General features: G+C 35.3%; 1 long non-coding RNA gene across 1 annotated transcript; it reads right to left on the bottom strand.

Moving 5' to 3' along the window:
* Nucleotides 1–12,687: 12,687 nt before the first annotated feature.
* LOC131154506 (uncharacterized) lies at nt 12,688–15,032 on the bottom strand. Its single transcript, XR_009136457.1, has 3 exons — nt 14,861–15,032; nt 14,540–14,731; nt 12,688–13,011 (listed from the first exon to the last, which is right to left on the bottom strand). It is a non-coding gene; the product is annotated as an uncharacterized LOC131154506 (long non-coding RNA).
* Between the last annotated feature and the right edge of the window lie 7,435 nt (nt 15,033–22,467).

Raw genomic sequence — 22,467 nt, 5'->3', positions numbered from 1 at the left:
CCGCAGGATTCCTAACTCAACATCCTGAAAACACAATGTCCCAAAACAAAACATCAATATTTCTTAGTCTACATCATTTCCTATAACTGTCAGAAAGTCAAAAACTCAATAAAAGACCTTACCCTGAATTTGGGATGAAATCCAACTTCGTTTTCTCGACGATCTGCTTCGGCAAACTTGTAAAGAATTCCGCCAAGAGCGTCGCGGTAGAGTAAGTTGTGTCTCTTATAAGCAGTGGAGTAGGAGGAAGTTGTGCCTCTTGTAAGCAGTTGGTTTGTAATGGAAAGCTCCACCTGGGTTTATGGAGCAGATTAGTGGAATCTTTGGGTGTTTTGCCTAAGGCGAGGACGTTGGCCGAGTTTAGCCAAACCTCGTTAAAAATTTGGTGTCTGCGCTCTCTTTCTCTCTCTCTCTCTCTCTCTCTCTCTCTCTCTATATATATATATATATATATATATATTTGCACTTATATCCATATTATATTTGCTATGCATGTTTTAAATATTGGTATATATGAATATCTAAAATACGTGAGAATAATTGGGTAATACTGAATTGGTTGAGATATTCACAATCTAAATTAGTTGAACTGTGTAATACTAAAATCGGTGTATTTCTAAACTTGTATATGTATGGTTGGATTTTCAAATTAGGGATTGAAAGACCTAAATATTTTTAAATACCCAATTCACCCCCCTCTTGGAATTACACCTAAATTAACATTTGGTATCAGAGCCTTATTACATAGATTTAACTGTTTTTGTAAAAGATCACGATGGCTTATGTTGGTGTATCCCCATTTTGTGAGGAAAAATTCTCTACAAGCCCTCCAATGTTTTATAGTGAAAATTTCGCCGATTGGAAACTAAGAATGACTGATTTCATCAAATCAATGGATTGGAGGACTTATAGAGTAATTGCTCAAGGGAATTTTGTGCCCATGAAAATTGTCAATAATGTTGAAATTCTAAATTTAGAAAATGAGTTGAATAAAAATGACATGGAATTAATGCAAGTAAATTTTAGTGCCATGAATATTTTGTTTCTTGCTTTAGATACTAATATCTTTCATAAAATCAAGTCGGGTCAAAGTGTTAAGGGGATATGGGACAAACTTGATAGGAGATTTGGAGAGACCAAAGAAAAGAAGTCCACCACTTGGGAAGATTCATGCTCAAATGATCAGGTAATGGAAAATTGTAGCCTAGTTGCATTAATCGACCAAGAGGTACACTCATCTCCTTCTACTTCTCATAATGATTCTCAAAATGATTCATGCAATGATTGTGATAAATCTTGTGATATATATTGTGATAATTCTAGTAGTGAATCTTATGATGAATCTAATAATGATAACATGTCATCTTATGAGGAATTACAAAAGGGATTTATTAAGGCTCATAAGATTCTAACAAAGATCTCCAAATATAAAACTATGTTGGAAAATGAAAATAAAAACTTGGCAAAACAATTAGAAGATTTTAGAGAGTCTCATACTTCTTGGGAAAAAGAAAAAATTGAAAAGGACTTTGAAATTAAGAGATTAGTAAACAAAAATGAGGTGTCACTGAAGGAATTAGAATAAAAAATTCTTGTTGGAAAAGAAAAGGATTTGAAAATCATGAAATTAGAAATGGTGAAAGAGGTAAAAGAGTTAAGTTCCAAAATTTCGAGTGATAATACAAAAGATCTTAAAATTTCTGAACTTGAATGTAAAGCAAACAAAATGACCAAAGAGTTTATAAAATCACAAGCTGTTTGCAAAGACTTGAAGGATTTAAAAATTCAAGGCTTAGAAAGAAAGATAAGAGGACCAAACTAAGATCATTCACACATTTACTAAGGGCAAATAAAATTTTGATAAGCTTTTAGGTTCTCAAAAGATGACCTTAGATAAGGAAGGTATAAGTTATAATGGAGTTGAAAATAGGAGAAAAAGGAACCTATATATGGAGTACTTTGTTAAAGCATCAAAATTCTACACTAGTACCTCTTTAGGTTTGTATGTTTACACCACCTGCGTCTTATGTAAAAAGATAGGGCATATCAAGTTTAATTGCCCATTTAAAAGGAAAGGTGTGAAATCTAAACAGGTCTAGAGAGTCAAAGAAAAATGGGCACCAAAGACAAACCTCCTAGGACAAGAAGAATGATGGGTTCCAATAGGAGTTATATATCTATCCTTTCTTAGTTCCTAAGTTTAGGGGTAGTGATGACTAAAGGGTTAAGAAGTGATTCAGGCTTAAAATGTAGAATCTTAGTATATGTATCCACTATACCAAACTTTATATACTAAGAATTTTGAAAAATTAAGCCAATATGATTTCTTTTAAATAATATATCCAATCTGACTATCTAATGCTTATATATCATAATGATTGGGTAAAATGTTAAAATATTGGACAACATGCAAACCTTATTCAAAGTAAAGGTTGAAGGCTGAACTAGCTAAAATATCAGGAACCTTGTACCTTTGCAATGAGTAACATAAATCATAATGTTGAAGAATAAATCCACTTCCAAATAGTCTAAAGCATTGTTGTTTGGCGAATAAGTCTTATTGCTTAACCCATGCTTAAATATTAAAATCTTAAGTTAAGCAAATCATGTCCAATGCATAAGAGTGAGCCTTAAGAAATAAATCATACACTAAGCATCATCTAATCCTAAACTCATTCTTGGAGCCTTAAATGCTTAAATCAGTCATCACTTTAGCCATAAGCACTAATAATCATAAGGTCCATATATATCAAGGGCTTATTAAAAGACATCCTATTATAATCAAATCAGAGGCATTCTCTAAGGGATCCAAATTGTGTATCAAAACATTTTAATAAATATTCCCTTTGTGCTTAAAATATAAAATTTCCTAATTTTGATTTACACTAAAGCTATCTCTTCCATAAGAAATCTCTACCATACCATAATCATATCCGATAAAGATTCATCTACCCTTGGCTCATTCGCATAGTTAAAATTGAGATCATACTTGTGGGATACCGTCCAACGGTGGGATAATCAGAAATACCCAAAGATCAGTATTCAAAAATTAATATTCACCCAAATTGCTCTTTGCCTAAGTAGTTGGATATATTTGTTTTCATGAAATATTTTGAATTCTGTCCACTCATAATGAAAATTCTTCTGAACTTAATGATAATTTAATTGTTAAGAGTATTTGTCCAATCTCACTTCACAAGCTCTCAAACCTGAAATCAAATCTATTAGAAGCTTTTGAATATGTCAAATGGCTAAGGTATTTGCAAAAGGTTTCAATCTATATGAAAATACAAATGACTAGGAAATCTATGTGTTGAAATCCATAAGAAAAGAAACAATATAGGCTTATGACCCTGAAGAAGAATTGTTTATGACTTTTTGGTCCTCTAAGCCAAAGCAGGTAAAGCCAAGTATAAATTATTGAAAATCTTAGAACACTCGACTAAACTGGTGAAAAATGATTAAAAGAAAAGGACATAAGACGATAATAAGTGTATAACTGAGGGGGAGCAAATTAACTTGAAAATACTATGACTTTGAAAAATAAGCATATTCACATTTATTTATTCTCACATTTGGTGGCATATTTTGTATTTACATTTGGTATCAAATAATGAATGGTATGTGTAAATTCTTTTGTGCATATTTGATGCAACTTGTTAACTACATGATTTTTTTGAACTATACTGAACTAAATTTGTTGCATGCTTGAAAATATTTAGGGGAACTGAGTGTTCAGGATTTTTATCAATCTATTGTATTGACGGTTCGGGTTGTGAACCGGGTAAGGAGGAAGCTACATCTCTTGTAAGCAGCGGAATAGGAGGAAGTTGTGCCTTTTATAAGCACCGAGTTTGTAACAGGAAGCTCCACCCGGGTTTAAGCAGATTAGTGGAATCCTTGGGTGTTTTGCCCAAGGCGAGAACGTAGGCCAGGTTTGGCTGAACCTCATTAAAAATTCAGAATCTCTCGCTCCCTCCCTCCCTCCCTCCCTCTAGATTCTCTATAAATCTACTGAAATTATTTGTTGGTTAGGTTAACTTGGGAACCATCCCAAATTTTGGGTAAGTTGATTATTTTAATATTTATTAAGGTATTTGGTATTTTTGAACTGGGGAAAGTCATTAGATGAGTTCATACTGAAGTTTTGTTAGGAGAAATGTAAATTTCAAGGTGTTGAGATGGGAACACCACGGGTGTAATTTTGGAGTAATTTGAGGGCTTTTCAATAAGTCAGGTAAGGGGATAAACTAAGTCAGAAATTTTCATGAAATTATTTACCATATTACAACATTTATTTTTAAAAATTATGTACGTATTAGCGGAGTGTTTGGGAATACTGCAGTTGAACAGGAAAAAGGATTTAATGTTATTTATCAGGAAATATGATTTCATATTAGGTTTTATGCTTAAAAGCATTATTCATTTTTGTGTGACATGGGTATAATTTTCATGAAATTATATTATATCAGAATATTGTGATTTTCCCAGAATAAGCATGTTATTCTTAGTTTTCAGGAAAATCATGAAATCAGCATAGCAACTAAGTTTAAAGTTTGGTATTGAAACAGTATAGGGATTTCAAATTATGTATGTTAAGATATATGTCGGCGTAAGGTCCATGAATTTACATGATATAATATGCTGGCATAAGGGCCGTGGTTTTTACATGATATACTATGCCGGCATAAGGGTCGTAGTTTATATGATATGCTATGCCTGCGTAAGAGCCGTGGTTTTTCATATTATACTATGTCAGCGTAAGGGCCGTAATTTATAAGATACAAAATGCCGACGTAAGGGCCGTAGTTTATATGTTATGATATGCAAAATTCATGAAAATATTATCTTGATAGATATTATTATGAAACAGCTATGTATCATTATTTGAGATTTACTATATGTTATCAGAACCCAGATGATTTGGTTTAGACTTTCACGAAGTACGGTACCGTAGCTATATGTTCACAATCATGTATATGTTAGTGTTACCACACGTCGTAAGGGACTGTGGGAGAACGGTAGTGATGTAGTTTTATGATAATGCAGGAGTCCCTTTGGTAGTCCGGACCAGGAGGGCAGACCCATCGTACTTACAGACTTATGTTGATCTAACGTGGTCGGCCAGCCATTACTAAGTCTCGCCTTCAGGCCGCACAACCTAGTCATGTGAGGGTAAGACATGACACGTTATCCATCCAGGGTGTTATTTCATGTACAGTTATATAAGATGATTTCATGTATAGAAAACTCAGTATATTATACCATGTTTTGATATATTATGTTTTATCCAGTTATGATACAGACAGTTTTGCCAAATATGATTTATGTATTGTTATATGTATAACACGAAATTACTCATGTTATCACACACTGATATTAGTTTATTTCCCTTATTGAGAGATGTCTCACCCCAACTATATAAACATTTCAGGAGCCCTACATAGAAGAGCGGATAGAGCTCCACAGTGTTAAAGGTCGACTATCCTACCCTATCAGAAGGGTAGGTCGTTATGCTAGGGTTTGACGAATTTTTGGGTTATGACCCCAGGGCACTTTTTGGTCTTTTTGGGATGTGTATATGTATATGACAGGTTTGATAAAACTCTTGTATTGTGTTGGTTGGATGACTTGATATGTATATGATTCATGTTTTCCGCTACTTAGGTATTAGAGTTATATTTCTGGTATATCCCTAGTACCCATGAGTCCAAGTTGATTATGTTTTATCAACTAAACAAGATATCAGGATTATTAAATTAAGTGTTATTATATAAAAAAAATTATGGTAAAATAGGCAGGTCGTTTTATTTCCTATTCAACAGCAGTATTCCCAAACACTATACTATAACTTATGCAATTTCTGAAAATAAATGCTATATCATATTTATTTACTCATGCCACACAACTTGAGTGATAATTTGGGTATAATGATATGCCTAGAATACCTATATACTTCTGCTGAAAAAAATCCTATACTCAACTCTGAATCTTACTAAAATTCAACAACTGATTTTTCCCATGACATACTTATAATAATTAATTCAAGCTTTCTATTACCTTAAGCTCGATAATTCAGCAAAATCATATTTAATATTTCCATAATCACATGCTCTATTTAAATCAGTTAAACTTTTGAAAATACCTAACATAACTTATTTCCCTTACCTAACTGGCTGAGAGGCTCGCCTCCAACTCTATTTGCATGCCCCCGACGTATTATCCTCAAAATATTGGGCTCCTATAAAGATACCCACTGGGATCCTCAACCCATGCCTACAAGGTCCCGAAAACACCCTAACACTGAAAATAGAAGACCCTACTTTACTTCACAAAACTACAGTATATTCTCATACAACACAAAATCTAAACCCAAATGTGTCACGGCCTACTCATTTTCACATTTTTTTTTTCAACATCAAAACATAAAATCAATATCATACATCTCACATTCCAGCTCAGTAGGTCACCATCCACCTGGACTCGTGGGTACCAGGGATATAAAAAAACATACAGTAGAAGCCTACGCAGCAGAAAGTATAAAATCATATACATCTCATCATAATGTGCATAACATATACCAGAGTACAAACACCATCTCTCAGTATGTACATCCCAAAAATAAATCTAGGGACAATTCCCACAAAAATTTAACTGTCCCAACCAAGACTTACCCTTTCAACAAGGGTAGATAACTGCTCTATATCAGCGGGACTTTTCCCACTTTCCTATCTGGGGCTCCTGAAAAGTTAATGAAATTTAGGGGTGAGACACCTTTCAGTAAGGGAAATAAACTAATACCAGTGTTTGACAACATGAGTAATCCGTGTTTTACATATATTGTTGTTTATCAAATCTTGGGAAACATATGTATATCAAAATATGGCAGAACATACTGCATTTCATAAGAATATCTCATCTCATATCATAATAATAACATAAAACATCCCTGATAGGTTAGTTGGCTGCTGTCATGTATTACCCCCACATGACTGGGTTGTGTGGCCCGAAGGCGGGACCTGACAATGGTTGGCTGACTACTGCCAAGTCAATAGTATAGTCTATAGGTCCGATGGGTCTACCCAGACTGGTCCGTACACCAGGGGCGACAACAGCACACTTCTTGAAAATAACCACATCGACCATCCAATCTCACACCACTCCGTACAGCGGCGTTAACACAGATATCATGATCATGAAGACCATGGACACATAGCAACGGTACCATGCAAGTGCTAGCCTAAACCAAGCCAACTAGGCTCTGATATCATATACATATACTGAAACCGTGATACATAAATATCTCATATCATTTATTTTCACTTCAATCATATCATTTCACATATATACGTGTATCATGAAAATAATCGGCCCGTACGCCGGTATTACAAATTTTATCATAGCTCGGCCTGTACGCCAGCTACACATAGCACAACCCGTACACTGGCAAACCATAATCACATAGCACGACCTGTACGCCGGCAAATCACATCTCATAGCACGGCCTGTATGCCGGCAAATCACATTACATAGTACGGACCGTGTGCTGGCAAATCACATCTTATAGCACAGCCCGTACGCTGGCAAATCACATCACATAGCACGACCATACGCCGGCAAGTCACAGTCACATAGCACGGCCTGTACGCCGGCAAATCACATAAAAATCTCGGCCCGTACACTGGTTTTCCATCATAAAAATCTGTATCATCCACATTCCCAGAAAATAGTATTTCACAACATTTTTACTCATGCCACATAACAGATTTTCCACATATTCAACATACGATCATTTTCACAGTATTTTGCAAATATAAAACATATATATATATATATATAAACATATATATTTTTCATAAATCAAATGATAAGTATATATATAAGCATTTTCTCAAAAACAGAAACTAGCTTAGTTTATCTCCTTACCTAGTTCCTGAACAGTCCCTAAGAAAGTCTTCCCCGCCCCCGCAGGGTTCCTAACTCAACATCCTGAAAATGAAAACTCACAAAATTAAACTTTAGTATTTCAATGTATATAACATTTCTTTTAACTATCATTAAGTCAAATTCGGCTTAAAAGCCTCACCTCAACTTAGGGATGATTCCCAACGTTTCCAATCAACACCTTTGGAAACGAAAACTCCCAATATTAAACTTTAATATTTTAACGCATAAAACACTTTTCTCAATTGTCACAAATCCAAAAATTGAGTATTAAGTCTTACCCTAGATTTAGGATGGTTTCCACCTTACTTTCACCAATGATCCGCTCCAGCAGATTTGGAGAGAACTCCGCCAAGAGCGTCGTGGTGACTTCAGATTGTCGATCCGGCGAAGATCTAGCCCGAAATTGACGAAAGAAGGAGAGAGGACCGAAGGGGAGAGAGAGAGAGAGAGAGAGAGAGAGAGAGAGAGTATTAGCTTCCTTAAGAAGCTTAAATTTTGGATTTCCCATATTTATAAAACAGCAAGATTCGTCGACGAGCTTGACCTTTGTCGACGAATTCTCGTTAATTTCGTTGACGAAATTCAGTCCTTCGTCAATGAAATTCAGTAGATTCATTTCCTCCTCTCGGTATTTTCTTGTCAACAAAACCCTGTGTTCGTCGACGAAGCTTGGAAGCTTCTTTCTGTTTCTTTTTCCCATTCCCCTTTCTTTATTATTTAAATTTCATTTAAAATCCGGGTCATTACAAAATGAGCTTGATAATACTGAAAATACCCACATAATCTACTTACCCTGATTTTGAGATGGCGCCCAAGTTGGCCTAACCAACAATCTACTCCAGCAAACTTGTAGAGAATCTCCCCAAGATCAACGTGGCAGCTTCTGATCGTCGAAACGAGGAGAAACAGGGCGAGAAATTTAGAGAGAAGTAGAGAGAACCGTGCAGGAGAGAGAGAGAGAGAGAGAGAGAGAGAGAGAGAGAGAGAGAGAGAGAGAGAGAGAGAGAAAGCTAAGAGAAAATGATTTCTCTCGTTGAAATGTGGTTTTCAGCTATTTATAGACATCCTGCCACGTGGGCTCGTAGATGAGCCATGACACCTTGTCGACGAGTCCAAGAAGAGAGTTTGTCGATGAACTCATATCCTCGTCAATGAATTTCAGGCCTTGAAATCAGCCCTCTCAGTAAATTCTCATCAACGAGGCACGTGTCCACGTCAACGTGCCCAAAAAGACAGCTCGTCGACAAGACCCAGCTAAGGCCCCCTTTGAAACTCTTTTCTTTCTTCTTTCTTTATTATTTAATTTTTATAATTATCCGAATTACTACACTTACGATCCAGAACATAAAGGAAAATGAGCATTTTATAGTCTTGGGTAATGGAAATCAAACACCAGTTATTGGTGTTGGAACTTTTCGTTTGTTTTTAAAGTTAGGTTATTATTTAGACCTGTTTGATACTTTTTATGTTCCATCTATTTCTAAGAATTTAATTTCCATGTCAAGACTTGATAATAATGGATATGCTCTGTATTTTGAACATAAAGGTTTTCGTTTATTAAGGAATGGTTTATGTGTTGGTTTTGATGTTTTATCCGAGGGGTTGTATAAATTCAATCTTAATGAAAATTTTGCTAAAACACTCCACTCCATGCATCATAATGTTGGAACTAAACGTAGTAGAGTAAATGAAAACTCCTCCTTGGGGCATAAAAGACTAGGTCATATTGTAGTGATTCCAAAAATAAAAATAAAAATAAAAATAAAAATAATAATCAAATAAATAAATATTAATAAATTATATAATAAAATATAATATATTAATATATTAATATAATATAATATAATATTATAATATTATAATTATACATATATAAGATCCAATCTTCCTGAACAATCAGGAAGATTGGAATTGAAATCCATATCATAGAGACCCCCCCTGCGCCAATTCTCTCACTCTCTCTCCTCATACACTCTAAAATTTTTCTCCATTCGTAAGTCAAATCAAAAAACAAACATCACCATGAGATCCTAATTTCGATTCTGGTCATTTTAATCGGAGCAGATTTATGGTTTGATAATCCTAGACACTACTCCAAAGTTAAGGTAAGAAAAATGAATTATTTTTGTCGTTTTAAAATTTAACCAGTTAACAGGAACGTGAGAGTTTAGGGATGTTAGAATAGTAATTATTTCGAAATTTAGCTGATTAAACTAAAATATATGATTACATGATTTTGTACTCTGAACACCGCATGCGTCGGTTTAGGATTCTTGCAGACATATTCTCAGTAATCAGGTAAAATGATAGATTATGTCAAGTATTTTTAAAAGAAATTTACCAGTTAAAATATAGTATTTGATTATAGAAATTATATGTATAATTTTTCTGGATAATCAGGTATACAGAAATGGTGTTTATAATTCAATGTGTATTTTAGGGAAACCAGGTGTTAGAGTCGAGTAAATCTTAGAAGTTGATTAAATATTATTTTTCATCAAAATATGTTCTTTCCAGGCAGTTAGAATATTATAGAGTATTACTCACTTGTATGGTATGAGTATGAATATTTTACAATATATATATATAAGTTGACCAGATTATTTTATGATTACACAGAACAAGTATGGTTTGATAATGATTTTTAAAAAATGCTATAAACATTCAAAAACTATGATATTGTTCAATATAATATGATAGTTTAGTCAGCCTAATGCTTTGACAATTCAGCCGGCCTAGTGCCATGATAGTTCAGCCGACCTAGTGCCGTGACAGTTTAGTTGACTTTATACCGTAATCAGTTATGATATAACAATTTATTTAGAAATTATGATATGATAGTTTTTACGCAGAAATATGCAAACGAGATAAGTTATAGTTATATTATGAGGCTTGGTGATGCAGGACAGCATTAAGGATCTACAATCATGGGAGAATGTAGCAGAGATGGAGGGGAAGAAGAAGATGAATAAGAAGAAGAAGAAAGAAGAGATGGAGATACAAGGGGGAAACCACACATTCACCTTCAATTCAAATTCAATAGTAACAACTCCTACATCGCTTTCACACACTATTATAAGAGAGCCTACAACACATGAAATTACACATATGCCCCTAAAGATACGTGACATTAGAAATAAATCCCTAAAATATGCACAAGCAATACAAACAAGCCCCCAACTACACATAATCCTATACTAATTAAAATAAACACACATAAAAGGTCAACTCATGGTTTTGCTTATTGTGCTACATTACTCAGTTAATTGACTAACTACTTGCAAGTTCAAGTGAAATTTAGGCACATATAACAAAAACGAAAGAGGAATAGAAGGAACTGACAGAATATTGCCAAAACTTGAACCATAAAAAAAGTAAGGACTCAAAACAATTTAGGACTACCAATATGAGAGGAGGCATCAGAATCCAAAATCCAATGTTAGAAGGATGAAGAGGCAAGAAGCTTCAGTATACCTGAATGGGCAATAGTAGCACTAAACGTAAAAGATTAAGTTTGGAGTTGTTGAACCATGCAAAAAGATTGTTAAACTCCTCTCAAGACACAGTAAATGACTTCCTTGTAGAGTGGCTAGGGTCATTTGAAGTGTCAATAGTAGAATTGCCCTTCGCAAGAAATTCATAGGCGCAAGCTAGTTTCCCAAGGAGATACCAACAGCAATCAAAGGCATGATTTTCCTTGCCACAATGTGTGCAAATGCAAGAATTGCCACGTCAAACTCCTCATCCTCTCACACAATCTTTGCCATGCCACAATCCAAACCTCATCCTTGTCCCCCAAAACCCCCCTAATACCGTAGAAGCAATATTCATGGTCAAATTATCGCAGGACGGAAATTGAGGAGAAATCAGGCAGCACACAGTAGCACAAATCAGACTTTTTGAAGACCTGGAAAAAACCAGAACTTACAATCCTTCAGATCTTCCAAAATCCATAACTTCAATAGGCATCTATGGCTACACAGACATGAGCTCACAAAATCCTGGGGGAATTGCTCAACTACAAAGAGCATGGCAGATCACAGAAAAATACTGCAGGCATTTAATAACCAAGCTGGCAGCAGGTACATGGGGCAGCAAATGGAAAGAAAAATGCAGGCAAGAACAGGAAATAAGTCTTTGGACACCAGTTGAAACCAACCATCAATTGGTACAAGATTGCGAGAAATCAATCATGACCAGAAAGTATCATCAATAGGTTAGGTCAAAACCTAATCTGATAATGTAATCATCCAGCTCTATGGATATCATGGCCCAGGTTATAAAATATTAGAACATTGAACACAAAAACAAACCGGGACATAAGTGCTGTTACCAGGTAAAACATGGCACACGTTTTGCTTTTCTAACATTGCAATGGAAGCATGCTCCACAAATTTTTTCAACAGGAAAATGGGTGCTTCTCTGTAAATAATATCAATATTTAATTTTCACATCAATACAACATTGAGACAAGAAATAAACATACTAATCTAATTTCCAAGAAAATGTAATATTAAATTTCTATAAACTGTAGTGTATATCCAAGAAGTACCCTTTGAGAGTCCCTAGTCAACTTTTGGTTCTTTACTGCATGCAGATATCAAGGGAATCTAATGTACAACGTTATTTTCCCAACAAATCATTTCAACTTCCCACCAATAGGAATTACGATTAGCTAGAACAACCAAAAAAAAAAACAAAAAAATACAACACAAACAGAAACTATATTAGTTGTGTCCTAGCATTCATCAACTGGTAAATACTTCTTTTTTCTTTGCATAATTTAAGAATTTAAAATTACAGAATAATAATTAACCTCTTTGTTTGAAGTGGGCTCAATAAAGAAAAGCTTCTCATTTTCTACTGCTTCATTACTGAAATATACACTTCAACAGTTTCGAGTTTCCTTCTTCTGTTACATTTTCTGGGCTACCAAACAGAGCTAGACAATAAGAAACAAATAGACATACAGAAAGGGTTACCCAAATCTTCAGAGTGCTGGCTTCACAAGCTTCAAAAAATCCCATGCTTCATGTATTCACACAACAGTTCTCAGACATGATTCTGTAGCAAAGTAGGTTCAAAAAAGTATAAATGAGGTCTAAAGTCCGTATTATATATGAACAAGTAATACAGTCAAGAAAGCACTGTAAAGCCACGTCATCATTAAAAATAGTTTCACACAATGTATTAAATTTCAATTTCTGACTAAAATTTCAACACTTCAAAAATGCAGAAATTTTGATTGAAATTCTAATGATGATTTCCATTTTAAAAAATAATAGAAATTAGTGGTGAGGGATGAGATTCTTTAATATAACTTTAGAAACTATTAATAGATGTTATAATGCAAGACTCAAAACAAAATATCATAAATAAAATACATCAATGTCAAGTATGTGGGGTATAAAATGCAAAAAACATAATTTAATAATCATATTAAACATATTAAATTAATATAATGAAATTGATAAATCAGTTAAATATTATTTTGATTAGAATACAGATAATTTAGTCATTAAAGCTCAAATTAGAAGGAAAACTTGAATTTCAAGGAAACTTCATTCCATGGTAAAAATTTCAACCAATTTTGATCTTTTGATAATTGATAAATATCAGATGATTTGTGGGCTATTACAATGGATGGAAATTGATTGCCATTTTGATTTTTGTGCATGATGGAAAGAGGGAATGTCAATATAAATTTTGAGTTCGCAGAAATTTAAGTAGATAGTTTCGGAGTAGTACTCCCAATGCATAGTCCATGAAAGATCAAAGCAAGAAGGCACTGATTCTAATAATAAACAAAATGAGATAACATCATGCATTAAAATTGATCTTAGCCATAGTAAGAGGAGCATTAGTATTACTACTGGGCAATTGATTAAATCTTCATATCAAATAAAAAAAAAATTGAGTCATAAAAATGAAGTATAGATACTGCAAATTCAATTCAGACTCCAAAGCAAGTGTGAAAGCAATAACAAAAAATCTAAGAACCCACTACACCTCCAATATTGAGCCAGGCCACCAAAAATCGAAGCCAGTTTAGTTCATCCTCTTTAAGGCATGATTTGCATCATTGGACAACAACTTAAAAGCTTCATCTTTTTCATGAAGACGTTACTTAACATGTTAAGAGACCTACGGTCGCCAAGAAGTCCTAGATTAAATTCTAGTTGCCCGTGTTTATCATCTGTTTGTCAAAATTTATCTTACTCCCTCTAATGTTTGTTAACTGTTGGTTTACCTCTCAAGAACTCCACATGCACTTGGGCTGCACATGCAAGACAGAATTAAATCTTGATATGCTGTTGGCCGACCAGCTAGCAGCATAAGGTTTTAGGTAAACTGGTGCCACAACAATCCTCAGTGGTGATTCTGGGCTTACCTAGTCAAAAGAAAAATTAGCATAATCCCTCAACTCCTGCAGCTGTAGCGGGAAAGGGGGCAATGAGGGAGTTCTACCTCAGCAAAGACAGATTCCTTTTTTCCAGGGGCATTACACTATTATTAAAAGGCAAAGATGAGGTTCAACCATGGCAGACAAATCCACAGACACCAACAAGCAGGCAGAGAGATCAGGGTTTACCCATTGTTGTAGAGCTGCTGCAAATGAAATTGGCAATGTCACTCCTAAAAAAATGTTGAACACTCCAACCAATTGATCAACCGAAAGATGAATGTCAGCCTCTCACCCAAATATATACAAGGACTGCCCAGTAATTCTGACAAGTTGAAACCCTCCCTTGCAAATTACGCTGATACCCAAGGAGAAAAAAAACTGCACATATAGACAGAGAGAGAAAGAAATGGAGTTGATAGCTTGGTGAGGTAGTTAAAAGGGGACAAATGTGATGACTCAGGCATAACCCCCCATACCACTAAATCCATCCAACCAATCACCCATTACCTGCATCCCCTTTACTTTCATAACCAAGGTGCTGGCTCCAACGTTCAGAGAGAGAGAGAGAGAGCTTTTCATGCATCATTTTAAATTTTCTCATCTTTGTTCAGAAAATAAATTATGCCGCTTATCATAATGAAGGCTCAGAATGCTGCACCATGAAATCTTGATAGTTGTCCTGCATGTTATGCACAGGATCCAGTTTAAATATAGTTTATAGATTCTAGGTAACTCTGACAATGAATTGGAGTTACCACCATTGTTCCATATATAAAATAAACCATAATTTTCATCTTTACAAAAACAATTTCCAGTCACTAACTATTTTCTTTTAATTGTTTGTGGAAACTAATACACATCAAAATCCAAATAACTCATACAATTAATTGGAGTTATCACCATTGTTCCATAGATAAAGTAAACCATAATTTTCATCTTTAAAAAAACAATTCCCTGTCTCCAAGTAATTTCTTTTAATTGTTTGTGGAAACTAATCTGCAACAAAATCCTATTAGTTCACCATTCACTGGTATTGATCATGTTGAGCAGCTTAGCAATGAAACCATCCCACCATCTATTTTGATAAATTTCTTCCTAGCCAAGTCTCAGCATCACTAGTGCCTGGCTCAGAAGAAATTTACGTTGTTCAAGGGCTTCTTCAGCACGGGATGTATAGAAAGCTACTGCGTTTTCTCTATCCATGAAGGGGTCTTTGGAAGAAGAGGCACAGGGAGCTACAGTGAGCCTCCCACATGAAAGGATCATACATACGAATGTGAGATTCAAACTACACAATCTGTTCCCACTCTACCATAAGTAGATCATCCTTCTTGTTTTTTGTCCCACATTGGTTGAATAGTTCCACATTGGTATAAAAAGTTGTTTTGAATTTTTTGTATTATTTGTCTCACATTGGAGAGAAGTGTTTTTTGGACTTGAGGTTGAAACTATATAAAGAGCTCAACTCTCCATTTGGAAAACACAACTCAAAGTTGTACTTTGTCAAGAAGCAGTGAATTGATCGTCAGTGCCCGAGAACGAAGGTAATTCTATACCAAACCTCGTTAATTTCTTGTCTTATTCTTTTTACTGTTTTATTATTAGTTTCTGCATTACTTTAGTTTCTTATATATTCAATAACAATAGTTGTAGTATTGGTGTTTGGCACAAGTGGGGTGCCCGACACAACAATTGGTATCAGAGTTAGGTTGAATAGTGTCGATACGGAGGTGTTTCACAGTTAGGTTGAATAGTGTTGATACGGAGGTATTCCTTTGTTAGGATCCTTGATTCCACGTTTGATGCCAAAAAAAGACCTTGTCTAAGCGAGTGCTCAGAGACTATTGCAGCTCAGTCGTTTCCTGGAGGTCGGTCTAGTCAAAGTGGAATTTCATAAGATAAAACAGAGTAGACACAGTTGGTACACACTATTCATCCTTAGGCCTTTTGCTTTGTTGGTTGCTATTGAATATATAGAAGATGGCAAAAACTAGTGCAGCAGTAGAAGAAACCATGTCCACACGAACTCCAACCCCTTCGGCTTTAACATCGAAGACGATAGCTAATGCTCGGTTTAAGGTCGAGAAATTTGATGGTACCAATAATTTTGGTATGTGGTAATGCGAGGTGATGGACATCCTGTATTAGCAAGAGTTAGATATTGTTTTGGATGATAAACCAGTAGATATGGGTGACAAGGATTGGGAAAAGATCAATCGTCAGTAATGTGGTACGATTCGTCCGTGTCTCACTAAAATTCAGAAATATTGTGTTATGAGGGAGACATCTGCAAAAAAATTATGGAAGACATTAGAAGATACATTTATGACCAAAAGTCTAGAAAATCGGCTCTATTTAAAAAAGAAATTGTTTCGCTTCTACTATCAACCAAGTATTTCGATTAATGACCACATAAATGCTTTCAATAAAATTTTGGCTGATTTGTTAAATTTAGATGAAAAGGTGAAAGATGAGGATAAAGTCATATTGTTACTGAATTCTCTCCCTAATGATTATGAACATCTGACCACCACTTTATTGTATAGGAAAGATAAAGTTACTTATGAGCTCTTTGTACTGCATTGATTAGTACTGAATGTAGAAAGAAGGATCAGAGGGTCCATAAGGAAACAGCACAAGCACTAACAATAAGGGGACGTTCTCAGAGTCGTATGCGGGGAAGGAGGAGTAAATCTCATGGGAGGCGTAAATCTGGTGGGAGACCTGCTAAAGATAAATGCTCCTTTTTTCATGAGAGAGGGCATTGGAAGAAAGATTGCCCTAAATTACAGCAGAAAAATAAGAGCAAAGCACACTCTAATGCCAATATAGCCAATGATGACGGAAGTGAGTCAGATTTTTCTTTGGTTGGAACATCTTCGTCACATTATTTTGGTGAATGGATTTTGGATTCTGGTTGTTCCTATCACATGTGTCCCAATAGGGAATGGTTTCTAATTTTGAAGAATTAGATGGTGGGATTGTTTTTATGAGAAATGATAATACTTGTAAAACAACTGGAATAGAATCAATACAATTGAAATGTCAAGATGGAACTATTAAGATCTTGACTGATGTTAGGTATGTTCCAAGCCCAAAGAAGAATTTGATTTCATTGGGTACCTTAGAATCTAAAGGGTTCACTATCACTTTGAAAGATGGAACCTTAAAGATTAAATCAGGTGCGCTGGTGGCAATGAAAGGAATAAGGAAAAATAACTTGTATTATTTACAAGGTAATGTTATTGGCTCAGCAGCCGTTGTTTCTGAGAAAGATGCAGGTTCAGAAACAACCAGGTTATGGCATATGTGATTGGCACATGCAGGAGAAAAATCATTGCAACAATTAGCTAAGCGAGGTTTGTTAAAGGGTGCAAAAGTGTGCAAACTTGAATTTAGTGAGCATTACATTATGGAAAAACAGACTAGAGTGAAATTTGGCACTGCAATCCACCAGACTGAAGGTATTTTAGACTACATTTATACAGATGTATGAGGGCCCACAAAAACGGCTTCGTTGGGTCGTATGCATTATTTTGTCACTTTTGTTGATGATTTTTCCAGAAGAGTTTGGGTGTATTCTATGAAGCATAAAAATGAAGTGTGATATTTTCCTTAAGTGGAAAAAATTAGTTGAAACTCAAACTGGTAGAAAGATTAAATGGCTTAGATCAGATAATTGTGGTGAATACACGAGTGACCTGTTTATGAAGGTATGTCAGGATGAAGGTATTATTCGACACTTCACAATTCGAGATACACCACAACAGAATAGGGTGGCAGAGCGCATGAATCGGACTTTGCTGGAGAAAGTTCGATGTATGTTGTCTAATGCTGGGTTAGACAAAAAGTTTTGGGCTGAGACTTTTAGATATGCATGTCATCTAATCAATCGTCTACCATCGTATGCAATAGGGGGAAAAACACCCTATGAGGTACGGTCTAGAAAGCCAGCTAGTGATTATGATTCTTTACATGTATTTGGTACTATGACTTATTATCATGTAAAAGAATTTAAGTTGGATCCAAGAACCAAGAAAGCAATATTCTTGGGGATAAGTGCAGGAGTCAAAGGATACCGTCTTTGGTGTCTAGAGACGGAAAAAATGATTTTAAGCATGGATGTGACTTTTTATAAACTTGCGATGATGAAGAAAACAATACGCATGAAGTCACGAGTTGAAGAGAAGACCAATGGTACTCAACAACACGTGGAGGTTGAGATAATTTTCGGAAACCCAGTGAGAAATGAGACTACACAAGGTAACTTTCCAGTTACGGTGGGGAATAATGTACAAGAAGAGAGATTTCAATTCGAGAATCTTTATAGCAACAAGAATCAATTGTTTCTCAGAGGTCAAGACGAGAAATTCGAAAAGCTGCTTGGTATATTGATATGGTGGGCTATGCACTTCCAGTTGTGGATGATAATGTTCCTTACACTTCTAAAGAAGCAATGAGAAACTCTGAATCAGGCAAGTGGAAAAGAGCGATGGATGAAAAATTGTAGTCTCTTCATCAGAATCAGACTTGGGAGCTAGCCCAGGTACCCAAGGGTAAGAAAGCAATTAGTTGCAAATGGGTTTATGTAAAGAAAGAAGGATTCCCAGATGCAAATAATATTCGCTTCAAAGCAAGATTGGTAGTTAAGGGCTATGCACAGAAGGAGGGCATTGATTATAATGAGGTATTTTCTCTAGTTGTTAAACATTCTTATATTCAAATTTTGTTGGCTTTGGTAGGACAATTTGATCTTTAACTAGTTCAGCTCAATGTAAAAACTACATTTTCACATTGTGATTTGGAAGAGGAAATCTATATGACTCAACCAGATGAATTTCAAGTTGCTGGAAAAGAAAATTGGGTACAAAACAAGGTAAATCGTTGTATGGTTTAAAACAGTCTCCAACACAGTGGTACAAATGATTTCATCAGTTTATGATGGGTCAGAAGTACATCAGAAATAAACATGATCATTGTGTTTATTTTCGCAGACTACAAATTGGATCTTTTATATATTTACTCTCGTATGTTGATGACATGTTGATAGCTTCAAAAACAGGGAAGAAATCAACAAGTTAAAAAGTTAGTTAAATCAAGAGTTTGAGATGAAAGATCGTGGTGAAGCAAAGAAGATACTTGGCATAGAGATTCGCAAAGACAAAATGAGAGGAAGAGTTAGTTTGTCTCAGAAACAATATTTGAAGAAGATAGTACAGAGTTTTGGCATGTCTTAGCAGTCAAAACCAGTAAGCACTCCTCTTGATCCTCATTTCAAACTTAGTGCAACTTTATCTCCTAAATCAGACGAGGAACGTAAGTATATGTCACAAGTTCCTTATGAAGTGTTGTTGGTGGTCTGATGTATGCAATGGTTTGTACTAGACCTGATATTTCACAAGTTGTTAGTATGGTGAGCAGGTATATGCATGATCTGGTTAAAGAACATTGGCAAGCTTTGAAATGAATTTTGAGATATATTATGAATACGATTGATGTTGGTATAGTATTTGAGAAAACTAATACTATAAATCAACGTATTGTTGGATATGTGGATTCTGATTTTGCAGGTAATCTAGACAAACGTCGATCAACTACTGGATATGTTTTTACATTTGCTAATGGTCTAATGAGTTGGAGGTCTACCTCACAGTCTACCATTGCCTTGTCTACAACAGAAGCAAAGTACATGACAGCTTCAGAAACTGTTAAGGAAGCTATTTGGTTGCAGGGTTTACTTGAGAATTTGGGAGTTGTTCATAAGCACATTGTTGTATTCTGTGATAACCAGATACTATTCATTTGGCAAAGAACCAAATCTACCATGCACAATCGAAGCACATCGACGTTCGGTTTCATTTTATGCGGGATATTATTGATGGAGGCAAGATACTTCTTCAGAAGATTGCTACAACTGAAAATCCAGCAAATATGTTGACCAAGATTGTGACAACAATCAAGTTCAAACATTGTTTGGACTTGATCAATATCCTGCAAATCAGAATATTTTTGCAAGGTGCCGATGATATGGAACTCCGGAAAATGTTGGTGACTGAAAAATTTGTTTAATTTATTGTCAAGGTGGAGATTTGTTGTTTTTTGTCCCACATTGGTAGAATAGTTCTACATTGGTATAAAAAGTTGTTTTGAATTTTTTGTATTACTTGTCCCACATTGGAGAGAAGATTTTTTTGGACTTGAGGTTGAAGCTATATAAAGAGCTCAACTCTCCATTTGTAAAACACACCTCAAAGTTGTACTTTGTCAAAAAGTAGTGGAATGATCGTCGGCACCCGAGGACATAGGTAATTCTATACCGAACCTTGTTAATTTCTTGTCTTGTTCTTTTTATTGTTTTATTATTAGTTTCTACATTGTTTTAGTTTCTTATATAATCAATAGCAATTGTTGTAGTATTGGTGTTTGGCACAAGTGGGGTGCCCGACACAACAATCCTACCATGCAACATTTCTAGTGTACTTGCCTATGCCATCTGAGATCCATAAATCCTAGGAGAAGAGAGAGTTTGGGAGATAAAAATTAAAAAAAAAAATGATGTAAACACCCATCCACACCAAGGGATAAACACTAAAATTGCAATTTTAATTCCAATCCTTGTAATAGTGATGTTAAAGGCCTAGCATACTTGAAAACAAGGAAAATAAAATAGGGAAACCTAAAGACATTACTTTCCCAATGGAAAGAAACCAAGAACTACTAATTTATGACCTAATAAAATACTATATAAAATATTGCAAAATAGAAAAATATTGTCTAAAATTTTAAAATAATATCAGAAATCTCAAATGCCTTGAATTAGAATTTCCAGCCTTGTTTCTAATAATGTATCATCTTGTGTTTTAAAGGAGAGCAAAATAAACATCTTTGTTTGATTGTCACCTAGGAAGAGAGGTGTGGTTTGTTGCAAATTTAATGGAAACTACAGCTTCTCAGTATTTTAAAGTGGAATATGCATAAAAGCTAGAGGATTGCTTCCAAGCATCATGGTCAATCAAATAAGAGTAAATGCCACACACTAAGTTAAAGCCATTACCCTCAGAAAAGTACCCCAAGTTGCAAATATACACACTTAGGAAGTCGAAGACACATGTTTTCAAAGGTTTTTCTTCTTGCTGAAAAATTCCAACTTCCCAACCCCCTCCACACAAAGCCCCTCTTCCGTTTTCTGGCAGCATATTTTCTTCTCCTGAAGATTTTTCTACCCGACTCAAAGCAGATGAGCTTAGTCATGAAACTTCCTTTATTGGGTCAAAGAGGGAATAGTCTATCCAAACGGCAATCAAATAATGTTTTGGCATCATAAGTGTAAAGAATGCTAAGGGCAGCATCTATGAGGTGTTCAAGCTCAAGGTTAGGGATATAGGGGATGCAATTGTTAATGAAAATATGCCAACAAGATAGCCAGCAGCGGAAGGTGATGATACAGTGATGCTCACTCTAACAAGTTGATTTCCTATAAGAGATATCTACACTGCAAATCAAATCATATTTACCCTTCTCTCTGTTTTTTGAGCTATTGAAAATTCTTGGCAAATGGTTTTTAGCCCAAAGAAGAATGAGAGAAGAATTAAGGGGTGGAAATAATGACCTCCGGTGGTTGACTGGCGGTAGACAAACACAATGACTACTGCCATGACTTAGTCTAGTAAGCTTTCCTGTAATTTTTTGTGGTTTCTTGGAACATGGTCAATGGAGAGAGCTAAATCTTCCCTTCCTAATCATGGAGAGAGTTCTTGGCCTAGTAGCAGTGAGGGCATGGGGCGACATGAGCCACAACTGTGAAACAAGCTTAAGCACACATGGATGAACAAATAATAGAGGGCTTTGTTGCAAGGTCAGCTTGCCAGTTGCCAGGGGCACACAACAATTGTCAAGTGCTTTTATTTTTCTTTTCAAAATGAAGATGGCATAGCTGTGAATATGAGATGGAGAAAGGGAGAACAAAAAGTCTGTAAATTTAAATGGTCAAGGTCCATCAAATTTTTCACTCTGTGATTGTAAATGAAGTGGATGGACCAAAGCTTGGGCTCTGATACCAAATTGATAAAAAACAATAGGGGATGGGAGAGAATAGAAGAGTATTAAAATCCCAA

The sequence above is a fragment of the Malania oleifera genome, chromosome 4 (assembly GCF_029873635.1).
Source record: "Malania oleifera isolate guangnan ecotype guangnan chromosome 4, ASM2987363v1, whole genome shotgun sequence".
NCBI lineage: Eukaryota > Viridiplantae > Streptophyta > Magnoliopsida > Santalales > Ximeniaceae > Malania > Malania oleifera.
This window is presented reverse-complemented; position numbering and strand designations above follow the sequence as displayed.